General features: G+C 41.8%; 1 long non-coding RNA gene across 1 annotated transcript in view; it reads left to right on the top strand.

The window, feature by feature from the left end:
- The window catches only part of LOC122565530, a 52100-nt gene that overhangs the window by 30592 nt on the left and 3649 nt on the right, over window positions 1–17859 (top strand). Inside the window, exon 2 of the long non-coding RNA XR_006316200.1 lies at window positions 14122–14361. This is a non-coding gene — a long non-coding RNA (uncharacterized LOC122565530). The remainder of the gene's footprint in view (window positions 1–14121; window positions 14362–17859) is intronic.

Raw genomic sequence — 17859 nt, 5'->3', positions numbered from 1 at the left:
CTCCCACTTCCTCCAGACCAAAGGGGTATCCATGGGCACCCGTATGGGCCCCAGCTATGCCTGTCTCTTTGTCCATCTTCCGTAATTACACCGGCACCACTCCCCACTTCTTCCTCTGCTACATTGATGACTGCATCGGCGCCACCTCGTGCTCCCGCGAGGGGGTTGAGCAGTTCATCAACTTCACCAACACATTCCAACCTGACCTTAAATTCAACTGGACCATCTCTGACACCTCCCTTCCCTTCCTGGACCTCTCCATCTCCATTAATGATGACCGATTTGACACCGACATGTTTTACAAACCCACCAACTCCCACAGCTACCTGGATTACAGCTCTTCCCACCCTACTTCCTGCAAAAATGCCATCCTGTATTCCCAATTCCTCCGCCTCTGCCGTATCTGCTCCCAGGAGGACCAGTTCCACCACAGAACACACCAGATGGCCTCCTTCTTTTAGAGATCGTAATTTCCCTTCTCACATGGTTAAAAGTGCCCTCCAACGCATCTCGTCCACATCCCGCACCTCCGTCCTCAAACCCCACCCCTCCAACCGCAACAAGGACAGAGTCCCCCTGGTCCTCACTTTCCACCCTACCAAACTTCACATTAACCGCATCATCCGCCGACATTTTCGCCACCTCCAAACGGACCCTACCACCAGGGATATATTTCCCTCCCCACCCATTTCCACTTTCCGCAAAGACTGTTCCCTCCATGACTACATGGTCAGGTCCACGCCCCCCAACAAAACACCTCCTGTCCTGGCACCCTCCCCTGCCACTGCAGGAATTGCAAAACCTGCGCCCAACGTCCTCCCTCACCATCTTCCAAAGGAACCTTCCACATCCATCAAAGTTTTACCTGCACATCCACCAATGTCATTTATTGTATTGTTGCTCCCGATGCGGTCTCCTCTACATTGGGGAGACTGGACGCCTCCTAGCAAAGCACTTTAGAGAACATCTCTGGGACACCTGCACCAATCAACCCCACCATCCTGTGGCCCAATATTTCAACTCCCCCTCCCACTCTGCCGATTACATGGAGGTCCTGGGCCTCCTTCACCGCTGCTCCCTCACCACCTGACATCTGGAGGAAGAATGCCTCACCTTCCGCCTCAGAACACTTCTGAGGGCATCGATGTGGACTTCACCAGTTTCCTCATTTCCCAGGGCATCGATGTGGACTTCACCAGTTTCCTCATTTCCCCTCCCCCCACCTTACCCCAGTTCCAAACTTCCAGCTCAGCACTGACCCCATGACCTGTCCTACCTGGCAATCTCTCTTTTGCTACCTTCTCCCCAGCCCCACCTGCCCCCCCCCCCATCCCCCCATTTATCTCTCCATCTTGGAGGCTTCCTACCTCTCTTCCTGATGAAGAGCTTTTGCCCGATACGTCGATTTTCCTGCTCCTCAGATGCTGCCTGACCTGCTGTGCTTTTCTAGCACCACTCTGATCTGGTTTCCAGCATCTGCAGTCCTCACTTTTGCCTATATGCATGTCCTGACAAGAAGCTTGGTTGGGACTAGGTTTTAAGATAATGGGTAAATCATATTAAGAAGTGATTATGCAGAGTAAGTGTACCATAAGGGTAAAGAGCCAAAAGGGTAGGGTGCCAGGTGGGTAGCGGGTTGGGTGCCATGTGAGTAAGCGGTCAAAATAAATGATGGAATGTTTATGGTTGGTTAATTGGATTGACTCTGGTGAAGCACAATCTTCCTCTCTAGTTATTTTTAATCAACTTGTTTTGGCATGCTTCTGGAGCAGATGTGTCATGAACCCAGGCCTCTGGCCTACTGACAGAACCACTGCACCACAGGAGTCCTATTCCTCCCAGGGCCTGTTGAATTAGTAGTGATAGAGGATCAACTACTACTGAGTGTTAACAAGAAGACACACTCAACAACATAATGCTGTATATTGCACGATAGCAATAGGTAAACATCATGTGACATAATTGCAAGAATATTAGGAACCCGGGATGACATGATTATCTCCTTCGGGATCTTGTGCTAGAGCACCTCTTTTCCATTGTGTGATATCAGATTGTGCTGAGCTAAATGCAGCCCCAACATTAATGTTTTCAGAACCATTAACTTCTTTAACAGTTCTGTTTGCCATTCTCTGCATATCGTTATGTTTCATCTAGCCTTATGACTTTCATTTACAACAGTGTGATCTCACGCTACTACCTGGTTGCAATAGTGACTGGATCCACAGAATCAAAGCTGGTGGTAAGAGTCTGAAGTGCAGCTCAGTGATGATAATCTACAAGACTAGCCCAGCAATCCAAACCCTGAGACAGGGGAAATACCCAAAGTGAACTGAAGCAGTGGTAGGAGACAGTATGTGTTAAACTTTGAATGGGTTTCTAGACACTACTTGCAGAATGGGAACTCCCACACAAAACCTGAAGAAATTGTGGGAGATCAGAGGGTCCTGACCAGTTTGTATGTTGGGTCAATTGGTGCTGATGGTTCAGCATTTGCATGTCTTGACAAGAAGCTAAGTTAGGGCCAGGTTATAGGAAAAAGGATGAATCATATTATGCAGATGAATAATGTTTGCTGTGATGTTTGCTGTTGGGAGGGGCAGATGAAACTGGAACCAAGTCTGTGGGATCTAAGGTTATCTCACTGATTCACTTATGCATATAGTGTAAATTGTTAATACAAGTTGTATCATTGTGGGTATATGGAAATTCATTGTTCTAGTTGCATTCCAGCCCTCAGCAACAACTCTTTCTTCAGTATATGATTGGTATATTTGATGCTGCTTCCCTCTCTCATCAGCAATTAGAAAAGTTTATCAATTTAACTTACAATTTTCACCATGCTCTCACCTTCACATGGTCCATCTCTGACTCCTCTCTCTCCTCCTTGACATTTCTGTTTCCATCTCTTGGGATAGGCTGGCCACCACTATCCACTACAAACTAACCAACTCCCACAGTTACCTGGACTATACATCCTTACACCCTGCTTCCTGTAAAGATTCTATTCTATTCTCTCAGTTCCTCCATCTCTGTTACATCTGTTTTGATGAGGCCAACTTTGACAAGGGAGCGTCCGAAATGTAGACCTTCTTCCTCAACCGAGGATTCTCCAACTCCTGGCATTTACAGAGCCCTCAACCATTCTGACCCATCTCCTGTACTCCTGTCTTTCCCCCTCTCTTCCCTCACACAACAGCGCTAGGGTCCTTCTTGTCCTCACCTTGTCCTCATCCACATCCAGAGGATCATTAATCACCATTTCTGCCATCTTCCGTGGAATGCCACCACTAGGCACATATTCCCTTCCTTTCCCTTGTCAGCCTTCCACAAGGATTGTTCCCTCTGGAATATGCTGGTCCACTCCTCCTTCACTTCCAACAAACACTGACACTCTCACAGCCCCTTCCCCTGCAACCACAGAAGGTGTAACACCTGCCCATTCACTTCCTCCCTCCCCAGTATCCAAGGGCCCAAACACACCTTTCAGGTGAAGCAGTGCTTTACCTGAACTTCTCTCAATCCAGTCTACTGTATTTGCTGCTCACAATGTGATCTCCTCTACATTGAGGAAATGAAGCACAGACCGGGTGATCGCTTCGCAGAGCACCCACATTCTGCCCACTAAAAAGATCCTGAGCTTTCAGCTGCCTGCCACTTTAACACACCACCATGTTCCCTGGCCAACATCTCTGTTTCAGGCTTGCTGCAGTGCTCCAGTAAAGCTCAGTGCAAGCTGGAAGATAGCAGTTCATTTTCCACTTGGGAACTCTTGGGGATTCAATATTGAGTTCAATAATTTTAGGGCTTGAAACACCTTCTCCATGTCCTTACCCCAATCCTCGCACACCATGCCTTGTTATCACATGGTCTGCTATTACAGACAACCCATTGTTAGCCACAAATAGTCTCTATTAGAAGCTATTCATTTTCCTAGACTGACTGTTATGCATTCCTTCATCTATCCTACTATCCTTCTGTGTCTTAGGGCTCTATCTCCACCTATCATTTACTTGTCACTGCCTCCACCTACCCCATCTTCTGGATAAAAAACAGCATTTTCCTAGCTACCATCAATTCTGAAGAAGGGTCACAAGACGCAAAATGTTAACTCTGATTTCTCTCCACTGATGCTGCCAGACCTGCTGAATTTTTTGCTGGAAATTCCCATTTTTGTTAAGAAAAGTTGTTGTTTGCCACCGGTAATGAGAGATTCACCTCACTCTGTAACTCCTGTAGAACTTCACTCTATGGGTCGGTGTATTGTTATATGTGGTAGCAGCAGTGCTGATGCTATTCTTACCAGATTAAGTTAAAAATCACACAACACCAGATTATAGCCCAACAGGTTTAATTGGAAGCACACTAGCTTTCGAAGCGACGCTCCTTCATCAGGTGATAGTGGAGGGCTTGATCGTAACACAGAATTTATATCAAAAATTTACAGTGTGATGTAACTGAAATTATACATTGAAAAATTGATTGTCTGTAAAGCCTTTCATCTGTTAGAATACAGTGATAGTTTCACTTCTTTCATGTGTAAATCACAAAACCTTTTTTTTAAAGTTGCCTTCTCTGGTTAGCTGTTAACAATGGTGATAGCAAGACAATATGTGGAAGGTGTTAGCCCACTGTGTATGCCATGATGTTTAGATTGATTCTAATCTAAAAAGTGAGATAACAGAGTTTTACATAAATTCATGCAGTTTTTGAGCTCAGAGTTCTACATGAATGCATGCAGTTTTTGAGCAAAGTACAATGTAACTCTGCAAGTACAAATTCACCCCACAAAATATACGTGTGCATGTGGGTCTTTGCGTCTGTGTGTACCTGTGTCCGTGTGTATGTGAGAGTGTGTGTGTGTAGGAATATCTATGTGTGTGTGTAGTCCAATAGTGATCACCTGTAACGTGACATTAACCCAAGGTCCCGGTTGAGGCCCTCCCTATGGATACTGAATTTAGCTATCAGCCTCTGCTCGGCCACTTTTCTCTGCTGCCTGTCCCAAAGTCCACCTTGGAGGATGGTCACCCGTAGGTCCGAGGCTGAATGTCCTGGACCACTGAAGTGTTCCCCAACTAGGAGGGAACCCTCCTGTCTGTTGATTGTTGTGCAGTGCCCATTCATCCATTGTCGTAGCCTTTGCTCGGTTTCCCATGTACCATGCCTCCGGGCATCCTTGCCTGCAACGTATAAGATAGACAACGTTGGCTGGGTCACATGAGTACCTGCCATGTACAAGGTGGGAGATGTTCCCACACGTAATAATGGTATCTATGTCCACAATCTGACACGTCTTGCAGCGTCCACCGTGACAGGGTTGTATGGAGTTGTCCTGAGAGCTGGGCAGTTTGCTACGAACAATGATCTGTTTGAGGTTTGGCGGTTGTTTAAAGGCAAGTAGTGGAGGTGTGGGGAAGGTCTTACCAGACTAGGTATTGATAAAGAAGTTGCACTCTCTGATATAATTAAGGAATCTGACTCCATTACCAGCCTAAGAAGCAACCCCAGTAGAGACCAGGCAAGGTTTAACTAATGTAAGCAAGAGTTAGGGAAACCACTGAAACCTTCATAAGTGTTTATACTATGTTGTGGATGATTGTCAAACGGAAATTTGAAAGACGAGCTTGGGATCACGTTGTAGTTGGAGTGCAGAATAAATACCGAATACCGAATAAATAAAGATTTTACAGTATACAGATGATCTTATGTTACAAAAGGACTACCATGTGCCATACAGAATGAACATTGCAAGCAAAACAATAATTTTACCTGACAGGACAGCGAGTGTGTTTGGTGTTTGATAGTTGGCTCTGACTCAGTTCTGTTTGTTAATCAGCAAGTTACTGATGGAGCTGGCATGACAGTAATTATAATGGGAAGATGGTGCTCTTCTGCCAATGCTTCTGTCCACATTGTGGCAGGTAATGCCCACGCTGATGACAGCACTGTCCAGCTAATTCTGTAGAACCCATGCACACTATAAGATGGACTGTTTTAAGTTTGTTTGCCAAAGAAAGGCAACGGAATCAAATAGTACTTATGATTACCAACTGAATTTGTCAGGCATGGCTTGTGCTGCATTCATTGGAGTAAGTTCTTTATATCAAACATGCGTATAGAGGGATTCCATGGCCTTCCTTCTTAGAGTCCTACTTGTCCCACTATATGAAGAGATGGAAATGTGTTGTTGGAAAAGCGCAGCAGGTCAGGCAGCATCTAGGGAACAGGAGAATCGACGTTTCGGGCATTAGCCCTTCTTGCCCGAAACGTCGATTCTCCTGTTCTCTAGATGCTGCCTGACCTGCTGCGCTTTTCCAGCAACACATTTCCATCTCTGATCTCCAGCATCTGCAGACCTCACTTTCTCCACTATATGAAGGACTGTGCCAAACCATCATTTGTCAGTGATGTGAACTGTTCTGATTCTTATATTCCCCACATGTTTTTTCATTGGAACCGTGATCAATGGATCTAGCCACAGCAGGAATTAGCATTGACAAAGACAGTGGAGGAGGAAGAGAGTGCTGTCCTTATTCATTCCCAGAAGCAACTTTTGTTTTTTCCTCTTTTGTTTTTTTGCTGTTGACTGAATGAAAATTAACATTTTCAGCCATTTGAAAACTTTCCAGTGTGTGATGGCCTCACTTTGAACAATGCAAAGATCTTGGATTTCATTAGGTTTGGCAAAGAGTAGCACTCGCTTAAGCAGGCTTCTAAAATGGGGTGACACCAAGGAATGTTTGTCCTTAAAATGAAATATATTTACGAATGTTCAGCTGTATTTGCAATGAAATGTCAGCCAGGCCACAGGCACACCCTGAGAAGCATTTATTTTTGGTAACTCTCTCACTATGTGCATTGTGAAGGCTTACTCCTGGTTGCCAGCTCTTGACCTGGTGCCTGGCTGGGCTTTAAAGGTGGTCTCAGCACTTGGGATCCAGGGAGCCCCCAGCAGTGGTGAGGACTTCCATCATTGGCTAAATGGAAGATATGACTAGCAGGCGACCATAGAATTGAGGGGTGTAGTTAATGACATGTGCAGAATAGCTTGAGAAAACACATTATGTCTCATGGAGATAAACTCTCCATAAAACTCACTGAAAGTTTCACTTACCTGATTTCTAGGAAAATTCAGTCCTTGTGTTTATTTGATGAGTAATGAAAGTGAATGAAACATCAACAGTTTTAGCAAATAGCAAAGTAATAACAAAATCTGAGATATCAAGAATTATAGAATTACAGGACTTGAGTATTACTGATTAAGAACCTGACTTTGACAAAGCTTTTTATCTTGGACTCATCAGGACAATTGGTATTATTGTGAATTACCCTGATGAGTACATTATGAAAAGCTTCAGCAAAATCTGTCTCTTTTCATGAATATTCAAGCTATGCAATGAGTAAAGGATCTTCAATTATGAAAGGAAGATGTCTCAAAACTTTAAAACAAACAGATGGAGTTTAATTGGATAAATGTGAGGTATTGCATTTCGGTAAAACAAACAAAGGCAAGTCTTATCTAATTAAAATTAGGGCTTTGTGTAATGTTGAAGAAAGAGAGAGCTTGGTGTTCAGCGATATAATTGTTTGAAGTTTGCATCACATATAGATAGGATGGTTAAGAAAGCATTTAGCACACTTGCCTTCATTACTCAGACCTTCCAGTATAGAAATGGAGACATTATATTGAGGTTGTACATGACATTGTTGAGGCCTCTTCTGGAATACTGTGTTCAGTTCTGGTCACCCTAATATTGTATGTATATTATTAAGTTACAGAGGGTTCAGAAAAGATCCACCAGGATGTTGCCAGGAATTGTGGGTTTCAGTTATATCAAGAAACTGGATTGGCTGGGACTTCCTTTCACTGGAGCATAGGAGGTTGACGGGTGACCCTATAGAAGATTATAAAATAATGAGGGGTATAGATAAGGTGAATGGCAATTGTTTTTCTCCTATGGAGGGGATTTCCAAATTGGGGGCATGGTTTTAAGGTGAGAGGAGAAAGATTTGAAAAAGACACAAGAGGTATTTTTTAACAAAGAGTGATTGGTGTGCGGAATGAACTTCAAGATGAAGATGTAGATTTGGGTACAGTTACAATGTTTAAAAGACATTTGAATAAGTGCACAAATAAGAATTATATGAAGAGATATGGGTCACGTGCAGGCCGATGGGACTTGGTTCAGTTTGAAGTTTTGCTTGGTGTATACTGGTTGAACCATAAGGGCCTTTTTCTGTGCTGTTGACTATATAACTCAAAACCATTGGAGCTTTAGTCAAGGTGGATTGTGCAAAAGAGAACATTAAAATGATTAAAATTTCAATACTCAGCTGCCAGCCATCACGATGAGTTACAACAACTTCAGGATATTAATGAAAATCTATCCAAAATAAACAAGAACTCTACATCTAAAGTGGATGACATTAATATTTGACAGCTGGTCTGCATAGATGTCAAGCTGCAAGGTAAACTCATCAGCAACCCTTGTAGGCACTAGAAAATCTTCTCAGCTTCATGGACAGCCATCATTGGAAGGTGACGACGCACTTCACCAATGTTTAAGCCCTCTAAGGAAATCAAAAAAGAGCAGATACATCCTGAATGTCCTCAAAAGGAGCTGCAAATGCTGCTGGAGATTAGTCTGTCAAACACAAAGACTTATCAAAGGTGGGAAGAGGGGAGGGGGAAATGAAATAACAGTGAGAGATGTTCATGGTTTAAAAAAAAGTCTCATAAAAGAACTTGGTGGGAGATACAGAGTAAAATTAAATTGCTTCTTTATTCTGGATATAGCAACTGAATGTGTTCAAAAGGAACCAAGTTGTAGTGATATCAGATGATATGGATCAGGAACCTATTATTGGGCTCTAAGTAGGAGGTCCTCTTTTACCATCCTCTGTACATAGTTTTGCTCAATAAAGTCTGCTGCTGTTTGCTCACCAGACTGTAGGTCTGACCTTATCATATTTCTTATTTTCAAGATATGACTCTATTCAATATGGACATTTTTCAAATTACTTTAAGAAGGGAAGAATGTAGATTAAAAAGATAACTCCATTGATATTTTGTGATTTCTGCTCTGGCAAAGGATTAACTTGTGAAAATTTATTTAACTGTAAATTACCATGCGTGTAATCCTTACCATCTATCCTTGAATAAGCATTCACAATGTAAAACCACTTGTGAATTTACATCTATTTACCAAAAGTCAAAACCCAGAGCTTTCTTCAAAAGTAGTGTCTGCGAGTTTACGATTTAAGGGTATATACACAGAATCGAGTATTATGTGGGTCTAAACCCCCACTATTCATCTTATGTTGTGTAGCAGTGGCTTCTAAGTTCAAATCATTTGTGTAAACAATCAAAACATTGATCATGTGACATTACATTGTTGCTGCAAGAAGCAGCCTGAAACCAACAGGCAAGTGGGAAGGATAGAGAAGAATAGAGAATAGAATCACTGCCTAAACAATTTGTCAAACATAGCAGTACAATAGAGACACTAATCTCTCTTCATGTGAATACTTGTCTCTTGAGAAACTCACTATGACTTTGTCTAGAAGCTCAAAGACCACAATGCAGGTCCTAAGCATCCTGCAAGTGGAGCAGAGGAGTGACATGAGTGTGCCCAAAGACTTCCAACTTCCAATCATCTAAGGACCACGAGAGAGAATCTCCATCCAGGCCTGCAATGCATGCATCTTAAGAATTAATTTAAACATTTGATATGCATCTTGTATTTCTGTTAATACCCTAAATATTTGCTTTGTCTCTAGAATCTGTCTTTACTTATTTGTGTGTCTGTGCATGAGGGAGAGTCTTTTGATGCACTTGCACTTTGTGTTATGTGTGAATAATCATTGCTCGTTTTTTCTGATTGAAATGTACCTGAAAGCCTGCGTTGTGTCTGTTATCAAACAAATCACAACACTGATAAGTTTAAAACAGACTCTCTAAAACACGTCAAATTGCAGACCACATACAGATAAGGAGAAAAAGAAAATATTATTCCAAAAAATCTATCCCCGTCTATGACAGCTCTTAAATGTTTTGATTGATCCTGCTTCCATCACACTCAGGCAGTGCCCTCCAGAACGTATCTATTCACAATATGAAAAGGTTTTTCCTTATGCCACCATTACTCCTTTAACCAATTAAGAAAAGTCTGTTCTCTCTTGTTTTCAATCCTTCCACCAAAGTGAAGTTTCTCCCTGTTGATTCTGTTCAGACCTCTTATAACTCTGCATACCTCTATCATATTTCCTCTCAACAGTTTCCTTTCCAAGGAGAACGGTATCAACTTGCCCAATCTATCTACATAACAGAAGTTTCTCATTCTTGGAACAATTTCCATGAAGAAGGAGGAACTCCAGTCTAAACCTTCCTCCGTTCTGAAAATACAGAAACAGAGAAAATAGGAGCAGGTCTGCTCCACCATTCAATATGACTAAGGCTGATCATTCAATTCCCATGTTCTCCCCATAAACCTTGATCCTTTTAGCTCTATGAACTATATCTAACTCCTTCTTGAAAACAGTACATTTTTTTGGCCTCAACGGTTTTCTGTGCCAAAGACTCCCACAGGCTCCCTGGATGAAGAAATTTCTCCTTATCACAGTCCTAAATGTCCTACCCCATATCCTTAGACAGTAAGACCTGGTTCTGTACTCTATGGTTATTGGGAACATCCTTCTTTCATCTAACTTGTCCTGTCCAGTTAGAATCTTAGAGGTTTCTATGAGATCCCTTCTCATTATCTTAAACACTGGTGAATACAGTTTTAACACAGGCAGTGCCTCTTCAAACATCAGTTCTACTATCCCAAGAATCAACCTGACGGCTGCCTCTGTGGACTTTGTTGAGGACTACTCCACAGAGACTTGGAGATATGGCTGCCTGCTTAGAGTACATGCACTGCATTTACTATGTCAGTTGCTGGCACACAGTGCAGGTCTGAGATTGATGTAGCACTTTGCTGTGCAGCAAGATGTATGATGACAGCTGACCAGCTTCCCTGGCTTTGTGACTCTATTAATAGGTAAGGTTGGGTTGTTGTGAGCCTTCAGGTAGGTGCTAAGTGATGGAGCACTAAGACAGCAAACAAGTGGCCCTCAGATACAGCCTGGTTTAATCCATGACCTGAGTATCTGTCTCTACGCACAGCTGTCCTTGTAGTAGCCTTTCAATGCTATTTTCTGCTGCACTTCCTGAGCATCTTGCAAGTGGATCAGAGGAGTGTCATATCAGGTTGGCAAATCTCGGATGTCAACATCTGTGGATGAGGGATACTTGCAGCTGGTGCAAATGGATCATGCCCTAAGATGTTGTTTGCTGCTGAGCAATGTGGAGGCTCTTCATAGCCAGCAGTAAGCTGACTTTGCCAGGGACCCGCTTGGATTTCCATGTTCAGAGTTAATGACAACTAGCTTGCTCACAGTGTGTACTGGGAAAGGAAGGTGCATATTAATGAGGTGAGACTTTCAATTTAGAAGGTTATTAACAAGCAGTAATCTCCCTTAATAAGCAACTTATTGCTACCTCGCAAGAATCTTGCCTTGATGCCGAGAGATTCGTTAAAAAATGCAGTGACTCGTTTCAGATGTTGAGATAGACCTCAGTGGACCTCTCGTTAAATTTTATCATATTCCTTACCAAGCCCAAATCACTCAGGCACCTTTAAGATTCTGACCAAGATATACAATGCATGCAGAGACTGACAAGAGTAATTAACAACTTGTGCATGAAAACAATTATGCTCATAGGGGGTAACTTGGATACCTTACAATGCCAATGATAATGCATGTAAATATTTTTTGTTTGTTTAAAAGTTCTGATGTTTGAAATACAACAGTAGAATAGTATGCCTCCTGTCTTGTTGTGGCCGTGAGATCTCTGTATGATGTCAACAAAATGGGCGCAGATATCTGGTTCCAATGGTGCCACTAAAAACAATGGCCACTACTGTGACTGCAACAGTTCTGAAGAGGACTAGTTATGATGGAGCCTGGACTTTAAAGTCCATTCGGGCAGGCTAGCAGGGGAAATGGGTGCTGGAGAGGGTGAGAAGGAAGGGGAAAGGCAAAAATGGGAAGACTATGTGTAAGGCCTTTGTGCACAGGAGCATCATAAATGAGGCATCCCTGTCTGACTAGCTGGCAGCTTGATCAGTGCAATCTGCAGGGCTGGAGACATTATGTGGATCTGCCCCATGTAGATTCCCAATGATGGTGGAGCATTCATGATGTGGCTCCCACTTTCACACCCCTCTCATCTGCCAACCTAGCACAGAGGGCCATGAAATCCAGCCCCTAATTTCCAAAAGTGGCATAATGTATGCAGGAACAGATGAGAAGTAGAAAAATATTGAAAAGTGACAGGGAAATAGAATGTTGTATGAATGTACAGCGCAGATTGCAAGGAAAGTTTTGTGGCCTCAAAGAAATATAATCTGCAAGCAAGGATGGGTGGACAGAGTCTTGGAGTGTGCTGCACCATTAGTAGCAGTTGTGGATTCCCTGGTAAACTGCTAAAGGAAAATGCTGAACCACAATTTGGGAATAGATATTCTAAACCACCCTCCCCTCCCCCACCTCCTTTCATCTAGGAAACATTGGGAGGCAATGAAAATAAAAAAACAAAATTAACTGAAATATTTGAAAACATGCATTGAAAATGTTTCCACTGCTCTGCCATAATCTGATCCTTGTGAAGTACTGGCACCTCAAGTGCATATCCCACTTCTACTAAATTGTTAAACAATCATGTAAACAGTTTAAGAAGTTAATGTCATGAGGTGAATGCACTCTGGGAATATTTAGATTGCCAAAGAATAAACGTGAAGATGTACTGGAAATTTTAAGACCCATTTCCTTGTTTATATTTCTTGAATTAGTGCAGTTGACACTTTAAGGAAGTCTAAATTACAACACTGTGTGCTCAGGAAGCATTGTTTCCTTTCTAGTTTTGTTTTTCTTGTTAAACATCTTGTTTCAGCAGAAATTTTAATCAGCGAAATTGTAGAGATTCAGATTGTAAATGATTTTATGGAAAGCAAGAGTGTTTTTACAGTGCTTCCTTCGGAGGATTCTGCCTGCTTTGCTCCATACTTTAGAACATCATATTTTAGACAATTTGTGTTGTAACTGTTGGTTAAAATCCTGGAACTCTCTCCTTTAGGGCATTGTGGATTTAACTACAGCAAATGGACTGCAGCAGTTCAAGAAGGTCACCGTCTTCTCAAAGGCAATTAGGGATGAGCAATAAATGCTGTCTAATCAGTGACACTCACATTCTATTAATTAATATATTTTTAATATTGCTATGACAAATGCTACTTAGTCCCATTAAACTGTTGCTATTGGTAAAACTTATGCATGTGATACTTCACTCAATGTTAATTTGGCTGCCCATTAAAGCCTAAACTGTTAAAGACTATTCTATAAATTAAAGTTCATACAAATTAATAATAGAGGCAACTACAATTTCCCATTAAAACAAGGCAGAGCTTGTACAAAAATGCTGATCAGGTGCAGGAATTCTGGGTGACTTTATTTTTCCTTTGTTTTTCTCCTGTCTCATACAGAATTTTAAGATCCTTACTTTCTACAGAATGTTCTTAATGACTGTCATATACAACTAGTTCAGTGATTTTGAGGCTGACATTACAAGATAATCTGCATTAAATTTGCTGATGGCAGAGATCGAGCAAGGTTAAGCTGTCATTACACCTGCCAATTGATAACAGAACTGGATGGCCACAAATCAACAGAGGGGTTTCTTCAGTTCTTTTGAATTTAATGGCAGGACTTGCTTATGCTTTTGATACCTACAAACTACAAAATTTGAAAACAATTAAAAAACAGACATAAGAATTGTGACTGCACAATTAACATGTATTCATTACTTCCAATACAAAGAGTAGACATAATTTGCTAATCTAATTGATTGTCATTACAACCAATGGCACAGATGTTGCAAAGTGACTGCACGCTGGAGCAGGGGTGAAAAGCCGTGTGAGACAAGTCTGAATTCAAGCATATATTTCTATAAGGGAGGGTGACATTTTGTTGGAGCAGATGGGGGAAGTCACTCTAAAATGATTTTTTTTTTCTCCACAGGAAAGACATAAATGTGACAGTTTGGTAGAAAGCAGGCTGCAAACTTTTCGAACTTTGTACTGGAGGCCTTGTTGAAGAAAGTTGACAGGAAGGTCAATGCCATTTGACTGTAGAGGGCCATTCAAACAAAATTTGCAAAGGCTTTGGGATCAGATAACTGATGTGGCAGTCAATGTCATGGGTTAAGGCCCAAGTGCCTAGTGCCACAAGATATGCAATGACCTCTCACAGGTAGTCAAGGTCAGTAAATGTCATATACTACTAAGTGCATCACTAGCCTCACATATTGCATGCTAATAATCACAATGTATGACTTCACCATATTCTCATCCAGTGTTACTGCAAATCTCTCATTTTCACATTGCCAGATGTTCCACTAAGTCTTAACAACCAAACACGTTGCATTAGAATCATTGACACATTTTCTTTTCCAGTTGGTACATTAGTGGAACCAATGATACTGAGCCAACAGGGGACAGGCATACCTACATGATCTTATTGATCATGGGCCAGACAGTGGTTACCATCATTGAAGCAGTTTTGACTGACACTATGGCCAAGGGCTAGACTGAAACTATGGCAGTTAACAGTGTTCATGAAGCAAATCATCCTCCACCTGCTCTTCTTCACAACCCACATCTTAGCCCTTATCCTGCAAACCATTCTGGTTTCAATGTGGTTGATGATACAAGGATGCACTTTTTGCTTTCCGCTTCTCTCATCACAATCTTTGTATCTTTCTCCATTCCGATACCAAATACCTCCAACTGGTCAGGCAGTGATGGAACAACATGAGGTGCGATATCAGGAAGTCAGTGGAGAGTAAACACAATCATTCATGCACATACTTGGAATGATCAGTTTTCCAAAAACTAAATTGTACTATCTGCTTTCGTCTTGCCTCCTCATTAGTACTGGGGCTTTTTTTTTGTAAGTATATTTATTAGCAATTTTTTTTAACTTTACAAACATATAAAATTATTGGTAAAAAAATCAATCACAAATATCAGTATAATAAAAAGAAAAAAAAATCACAAATTACAATACAGCTACTATCTACTAACTATTAACCTACTTTATAATACAAAGCAAACCCTAACACTGTGCAAAGCAACACCAAAAAAAAGAAAGAAAAGCAAAAAAAAACAAAAAAACCCACAAAATACAGAACAGCTATGCTCGGCGCAAGGCTCCCAAACAAAGGAATGGGAGCTTTGCATATAAACCCGTATTAACTTGGGAGACCCCCTCCAGGGCCCAGGGCTTGACAAATCTAATCATCCTGGTTAAATAAACGCCCTAGTTAAGATAACTGATAAATCTATATCCAAATAACTCAAGTAGGGCTGCCATGTCTTATAAAAATTGTCTGTTGTGTGGTGCACCATGTTTGTGAAAAAGTCCAAGGGAATGTGCTCCATAATTAATTTCTGCCATCCCAGCAAGCCCGGCGGGTTCTCAGACACCCAGTTCACCAGAATATTCTTCCGTGCACAGTATGCAAGAATATTAAATAGTTTCTTCCCATGCCCATCTAAAGATGGTAAATTCGGTAGACCTAAGAGGAGAGATATCGGGTCTACTTTGACTGCAGTCCTCAATACCCTCCCTATCTCTCTCGCCACAGCGCTCCAATAAACATGGAGCCTGTGGCACGTCCAGAAGCAATGGGTAAGAGTACCTACACTTATTTTACATTTGGGGCACACTGAAGATGGGGCCCCTTTTTTAAACTTCGCCAGGCGGTCTGGTGCCAGATAAGCCCTAGCACTGGGGCTTTAATCTCACATTGTAAAAATGACATTTGACTCATCAACCCTAGATGGAGTATTTCGAGGCGATAACTAGAGATGGGGGAAGACCAGGACAGGACAGGCAGCCCAGAAGCTTTCATTGTGCAGGCTGCTATTGGGCAGAAAGCAGGGGCACTTCACTGTGCCTATCAGAAGGATTGCACTCACCCACAAATATGTATCCCCCGTTAACCCTCTCCCTGTCTCTAAAGCCCAGCAACCTACTCTCTTCACTATTCCCCTTCACCTCATCTAACAGATTGGCTGGCAGCTCTTTAGGAAGCGATGTCTTCCCAGATGTGGTAGAAGTCACATTCTAAATCGATGATGGTTGCTCCCAACCAACTCTTAATAAGGGCTGTTGGATTTGGAATTATGGCCTCGACACCATCAGATGAGTGGGCAAGAAGAGCAGCTCTACATGAAATCTAACCCTTATTCTCAACCACAGGAATCCTTTTAGGCTTTTTAGAAGGTGCTACAAAATCATCCTCATAAATCTGGATCAAAGAAAGCTGTTAAACAGGCAGAGTTAGGCCAATAGGTTCTTTACAGTTGGAAAGGACAAAGATAACTTTGACCTGGGTTACCCCATCCAAAAGGATTCAGCCTTAGATGAGTCATTTGCATCTCTGACATTGTCTCATCTTTCCGTGAAAGGTAGACAGCCTTCACAGACCATCATCATACCAATTGGTTTCCTGTGCACCTGTTCTATAGTCATGTCTTAGCTTGTATAATTGTTGTCTGATCAACATTAGTACCTAGTTAACCAATGACTCTTTTTAAAATTCTGTTCCTTGTTTACAAATTACCCCCCACCCCTCAAAAACCCACCCCTCCCCAACCTCCAATTTTATACCGTGTTGTAATGTTTACACTCATCCAATTCTGGCCTTTTGCTCATTTCTGACTGAAAATTTGCTTTGCCCCAGTTGCAGTGCTTTTAACTATCAAGACCCAAGGTTCTGGAGTTTTCTTCCTAAACCTTTGCAATTTTCTTCATCCTTTCAGATGCTCCTTAAAACACATCTTGTTAACCAAGCCTTTGGTAGCTGCCATCAAATAGCCTTATTTGGTCTGTACAAGAGTATGTTTGATAGCTCTCCTATAAAGCACCTTGGAAAATGTTACTTTGTTAGAAGTGAAATATAAATGCAAATTGGTGTTATGTCATCCATAGATCACATAATTTAGAGGAGACTGAACAGAGGTGTTCAAAATTATGAAGAAGTAAGGAGAAAACATCTTCTGTTGCCAGAGTATTAGTAAACAGAAGGCACAGATTTACAATAAGATCTTGCTCCCTTAAACAAACCACCCTCAAATATGTGCTGTGTGGAACCAAGTTCGATAGCTCCTTAATGGTTTCAATGGGCCAAAGGGTGAATGGGCTGCCTGACACATTTGTTACTCACTGTCATGTGGGACAAAGGTCAGAACATGTTTGAAGGTTACTAGAAAGGTCACCTATTTTATTTTATATATCCTCCCACCTTCAAATATACTGGTGTTGGTGGCATTGGTGGGGGGGAGATGGGGTGTGGTGTGGATGTGGGATCGGAAAATCCAGCCTCAGGTATTAGGAAGAACTTTATTCTTACAGTGTTGATAACTAGGATCTAGATGTAGAGAGCCCGGAAGAAAATCATGTTAACTGCAACCTAGGAATCTGTCTGATTTTATGGTCCATGACTCTAGCACTAAATTAACATCAACCAACGATTACAAAATAGCATTTAAAGGGGAGAAAATAACTTAAAAGCTGGATTCTACAGTGTTGGGAATGGTGAAGAGTGAAATGCTCATTCTGAGGTCTGGTGCAGACACAATGGATCGAATGAACTCCTTTTCCAATGTAACACTTCTGTGATTCTGACTTTCTAATGAAAGTCTACAAGGGCAATCAGAAAAATGGCTGTATAAGTGCTGTCAGATTTACTGC

This window comes from Chiloscyllium plagiosum, chromosome 2 (assembly GCF_004010195.1).
Source record: "Chiloscyllium plagiosum isolate BGI_BamShark_2017 chromosome 2, ASM401019v2, whole genome shotgun sequence".
Taxonomy (NCBI): Eukaryota; Metazoa; Chordata; class Chondrichthyes; order Orectolobiformes; family Hemiscylliidae; genus Chiloscyllium; species Chiloscyllium plagiosum.
The sequence above is the reverse complement of the archived record's forward strand: the minus strand, read 5'-3'. Positions and strand labels throughout refer to the sequence as shown.